Raw genomic sequence first — 6,000 nt, forward strand, 5'->3', positions numbered from 1 at the left:
TGTTGTTCCTTCTATGTCCAAGATTTTAGAATCTGTGGTACTATCTTCAGGGACAGTTGGTTTTGTTGTTCCTTCTTTGTCCATCTTTGGAAGTATTGTTACAGTTTCTTCAGGAATAATGGGATGGACTGTTGCTGCTTTGTCCAACTTGTCAGGACCCACAGTAGTTGCTCTGTTTGGAGCCAAGGTCTGTGAAATTTCAGGATACATGATTGTAGATTTTTCAGGAATGGTGGGATGTGTTCCTTCTTTGTCTAATGATTTAGAATCCACAGTGACATCTTCAGGAATGGTGGGCTTAATTGTTCCTTCTTTATCCAAAATTTTAGAATCCGTGGTACCATCATTAGGATCAATGGGTTTTATTGTTCCTTCTTTCTCCAAGGTTGGAAGCATTGTTACAGTTTCTTCAGGAATAATGGGATGTACTGTTGCTGCATTGTCCAAGTTGTCAGGATCCAGAGTTGTAGATCTGTTTGGAGCAAAGGTGTGTGAAATTTCAGGATGCATGGCTTCAGATCCTTCGGGAACAGTAGTCTGTGTTTCTTCATTGTCCATAGATTTAGAGTTCTTGGTAACATCTCCAGCAATAGAGAGCATTGTTGTTCCTTCTATGTCCAAGATTTTAGAATCTGTGGTACTATCTTCAGGGACAGTTGGTTTTGTTGTTCCTTCTTTGTCCATCTTTGGAAGTATTGTTACAGTTTCTTCAGGAATAATGGGATGCACTGTTGCTGCTTTGTCCAACTTGTCAGCATCCACAGTAGTTGCTCTGTTTGGAGCAAAGGTCTGTGAAATTTCAGGATACATGATTGCATGTTTTTCAGGAATGGTGGGATGTGTTCCTTCTTTGTCTACATTATTAGGATCCATGGTTACAGATCCTTCTGGAGCAGTGGGCTTTGTTTTTCCTTCTTTCTGCAAGGATTTAGAATCCGCAGTATCATCTTCATGAATGGTGAACTTTAATGTTCCTTCTTTGTCCAAGGATGGGAGAATTGTTAGAGCTTCTTCAGGAATAATGGGATGCATTTCTGCTGCATTGTCCAAGTTGTCAGGATGCACAGTTGTAGCTCGGTTTGGAACAAAGGACTTTGAAATTTCAGGATGCAGGGTTGCAGATCCTTCAGGAACAGTGGTCTCTGTTTCTTCATTGTCCAGTGATTCAGAATTCACTGTACCACTTTCAGCAATAGTGGGTTTTGTTGTCCCTTCTTTACCCTGTGATTTAGAATCGATTGTACCATCTTCATCAACAGTAGGTGTTATCATTCCTTCTTTATCCAAGATTTTAGAATCCTTGGAATCATCTTCATAAATAGTGGGTTCAGTTGTTCCCTCTTTGTCCGAGGTTGAGAACATTGTTACAGCTCCTTCAGGATTAATGGTTTGTATTGTTGCTGCATTGTCTAAGTTATCAGGACTCACACTAGTTGCTCTGTTTGGAGCAAAGGACTGTGAAATTTCAGGATACATGGTTGTATATTTTTCAGGAATGGTGGGCTGTGTTTCTTCTTTGTCAAATGATTTAGAATCCAAAGAGACATCTTCAGGAATGGTGGGCTTAGTTGTTGGTTCTTTATCCAAACTTTTAGAATCCGTGGTACCATCGTTAGGATCAGTGGGTTTTGCTGTCCCTTCTTTGTCCAAGGTTGGGAGCATTGTTACAGTTTCTTCAGGAGTAATGGGATGTATTTTTGTTGCATTATCCAAGTTATCAGGATCTACAGTAGTATAACTGTTTGCAGGAAAGGTCTGTGAAATTTCAGGATGCATGGCTGCAGATCCTTCAGGAACAGTCGTCTGTGTTTCTTCATTGTCCATAGTTGTAGAGTTCTCGGTACCATCTCCAGCAATAGAGAGCATTGTTGTTCCTTCTATGTCCAGGATTTTAGAATCTGTGGTACTATCTTCAGGGACAGTTGGTTTTGTTGTTCCTTCTTTGTCCAAGGTTGGAAGTATTGTTACAGTTTCTTCAGGAATAATGGGATGCACTGTTGCTACTTTGTCCAACTTGTCAGCATCCACAGTAGTTGTTCTGTTTGGAGCAAAGGTCTGTGAAATTTCAGGATACATGATTGCATGTTTTTCAGGAATGGTGGTCTGTGTTTCTTCTTTGTCTACATTATTAGGATCCATGGTTACAGATCCTTCTGGAGCAGTGGGCTTTGTTTTTCCTTCTTTCTGCAAGGATTTAGAATCCGCAGTATCATCTTCATGAATGGTGAACTTTAATGTTCCTTCTTTGTCCAAGGTTGGGAGAATTGTTAGAGCTTCTTCAGGAATAATGGGATGCATTTCTGCTGCATTGTCCAAGTTGTCAGGATGCACAGTTGCAGCTCGGTTTGGAACAAAGGACTTTGAAATTTCAGGATGCAGGGTTGCAGATCCTTCAGGAACAGTGGTCTCTGTTTCTTCATTGTCCAGTGATTCAGAATTCACTGTACCACTTTCAGCAATAGTGGGTTTTGTTGTTCCTTCTTTACCCTGTGATTTAGAATCGATTGTACCATCTTCATTAACAGTAGGTGTTATCATTCCTTCTATATCCAAGATTTTAGAATCCTTGGAATCATCTTCATAAATAGTGGGTTCAGTTGTTCCCTCTTTGTCCGAGGTTGAGAACATTGTTACAGATCCTTCAGGATTAATGGTTTGTATTGTTGCTGCATTGTCTAAGTTATCAGGACTCACACTAGTTGCTCTGTTTGGAGCAAAGGACTGTGAAATTTCAGGATACATGGTTGTAGATTTTTCAGGAATGGTGGGCTGTGTTTCTTCTTTGTCAAATGATTTAGAATCCAAAGAGACATCTTCAGGAATGGTGGGCTTAGTTGTTGGTTCTTTATCCAAACTTTTAGAATCCGTGGTACCATCGTTAGGATCAGTGGGTTTTGCTGTCCCTTCTTTGTCCAAGGTTGGGAGCATTGTTACAGTTTCTTCAGGAGTAATGGGATGTATTTTTGTTGCATTATCCAAGTTATCCGGATCTACAGTAGTATAACTGTTTGCAGGAAAGGTCTGTGAAATTTCAGGATGCATGGCTGCAGATCCTTCAGGAACAGTAGTCTGTGTTTCTTCATTGTCCATAGTTTTAGAGTTCTCGGTACCATCTCCAGCAATAGAGAGCATTGTTGTTCCTTCTATGTCCAAAATTTTAGAATCTGTGGTATTATCTTCAGGGACAGTTGGTTTTGTTGTTCTTTCTTTGTCCATCTTTGGAATCATTGTTACATCATCTTCAAGAATAATGGGATGTAATGTTGCTGCTTTGTCCAACTTGTCAGAATCCACAGTAGTTGTTCTGTTTGGAGCAAGGGTCTGTGAAATTTCAGGATACATAGTTGCAGATTTTTCAGGAATGGTGGGATGTGTTGCCTCATTGTCTAAACTGTTTGGCTTTATGGTAATTGATTCATCATGGAATGTAGGCTGTGTAGATCTATCTTTTATTCTTGTAGGAACAATTTCTTCAGGAATAATAGATATTTTACTTTCATCTATTTCAAAGTTTGGATCAGAGGTACTTGACTCTTCAGTTACAAAAGGATCATCTTCTGTAGTATTTTTCATGAGCCTGGAGGCTTCCTTGTCTTTCCCTATATTGAAGCTGATGGGATTCATGGTGGTAGAATGTTCAATTCTCTTAATACTTGCATTTCCTGAAAAAATAAGATCCGACAAATCAGAAAAAAATGATAATTCACTGCTCCCCTCATATGTTATTTATTTTCCTGTAATATATTATCACCCTCACCTCCCATTGGAATCCTTGACAGTTGAGATATATTGCACCTTGGTTCTAGATAAAATACTCAGATGTAACAATGACTTTCCAAACTGAACAGGTGATCTTTCTTCCTCCCCGCCACCAACTTGATACTCATTCAATAATTTGAGGTGTGGCTGGGGGTCTGGCAATTCCATGTTTTAGTTAAGATAATCTTTTGGTTATGTCTTATTCCAGGGCAAGTGTTATAATACACTTCGGGCTGAAATTTATACTTCGGCGGCAGGCGAAAACAATGGCGGGCCACACGTTGCGGAGCCGCTGCAATCCTAAGTGTGGCGGCTCATTTAAATAGCTGAGGAGGTCTACCCCTCCCCGATAATGTGGAAGGGGCAGGCTGTCCGCCACAGCAATTTTTTTAAAGAGCTTCGAGCCCTACTGTTAAATTTAAATATTTAAAAAAACATCTAATAAAAAAATTAAATATATTTACTTTGCCCCTCTCCCACCCCCCCAATAACCATAAAGTTAATTACTTGCCCTCTCCCACCAAAACACTTAACTTGTCCACCTGACCTTCCCCCCCCTCACAAAGTGAATAAACCTTAACCTGAAAATCTTCCCCACCATCCCCTACACCAGTGATGTTTCTTTGACCATGTTTCCCACCGCCACCACCCTCCCCACTGCACTGAGAAACTTACCTCCTCCTCCCTCCCAACCAGTGTTCCACCTCATTTCCCCAGACGGGGTTCCGAAGGCACAGGAGTGCCGGCCATCGACACGAAGATTGCACCGGGACAAACGGCGGGAACGTAACTATAATTAATTCATTGATTTTAATTTATTTGAATATTTAAATGGCGGTCCTGTCACCGAGCGGCAGTGGGGGGCCGCCACGAGGCCTTGCTGCTACTGGCAATAGCGGGCTGGGCCCTCCCTGCGTCTGGGTGCGTGGCGACCCTCTCCCAGAGGCATTTTCTGGCCCCCTCCACCACGACCCCTGAGGTTGGGGGGAGGTCTGTAAAATTCAGCCCTTCATTTCCAGATTATGGATAAAATTCCATTCATCTCAATTGATCCTTTCCACCAGCTGGTTCTGTGGTACCTCAGTACTGCCTGCGCTGGTGGCTGGCTTTCTCATGCTGTCACACCACTACATGCCCCCATCTCATTTGGATTCTGCTTTTTTGTGTGACAGCAAGATTGGCCTTTTATTTGTATCTGCCTAATGTTGACAGTAGTCAAGGACAGAGGGTTGCCGTCAGTCTATCCATTCATAGCTTTCTCTGCCCCTCCCATTAAACGTTCTTGTTCCACGGGGATTTCCATTCTAGTCTCTGTCTGACAAGATGGTTCTTCCACAAACAAGGCTACTATCTTCCATTTATGCCTTGTATTTTTTACTAGTATATGTTAAACTTCAATCATTATCTGTTTATCCCTATTTCCCTTATCCAACGTAAGATCTTTTGTTAATATAGCATTAGCAATTATTTTTCTTTCTTCTTTGCTTCTTAGAACTAGGTTCCAACAATTCAAGAAAACTTATTAGAAATACTTAAGTGATTATTTCTCCAGTCTAATAGTCCTAGGTCATTTGCATTCCTAACATGTTCTTGTCGTGGAAATTACGGAGTCTGAGCACAGTGGAAAATATTGTTCATTATTATTTACTATGAAATACCTCAATGCAATTAATCTGTTTTGACTGTAAAAAATAAAAAAGTAACCTATAGAACCCTCAGAAACAAAATAGCTCACCTACACAATAAATATTAGTGTTTAAAAGACCTTCACATAAATCAATACATTCACATGACTAAGTTTCTCACTGTTGACTGTGACCTGGATTTTAAGAGCCCCCCATCGCTCCCGGTGGTGAGTTCAAAAAATGGCGGCCCGAATGTGCAGGCCGCACGCCAAAGAGCTGTTGCAATCTCCCATGTGGTGGCTTATTTAAATAGCCAGGGCTGCCCGCCACCCCACCCCAAGCATGTGGAGGGGGCAGGCTGTCCGTCGCCAGCAATGGCGCCAGCTGCCTGTGCACAGACACTGGCGGCATTTTTAAAGGATAGCCAGCCTGCTGGCATATTTGAATTTTTAAAGCGAACCCCACCAAAATTTACAAAATAAAATTGCCCCACTGCTTTCCAATTCCCCCCAATAAAAATTTCAGTAAGTATTTGCCCTCTCCCCCCACCAGAACACTTACCTTTGAATTCTGACCTTCCCCCTTCCAGACTGCACAAAGTTGAAAATTCACCCCT

This window comes from Heterodontus francisci, chromosome 8 (genome assembly GCF_036365525.1).
Source record: "Heterodontus francisci isolate sHetFra1 chromosome 8, sHetFra1.hap1, whole genome shotgun sequence".
In the NCBI taxonomy this organism is placed as follows: Eukaryota; Metazoa; Chordata; class Chondrichthyes; order Heterodontiformes; family Heterodontidae; genus Heterodontus; species Heterodontus francisci.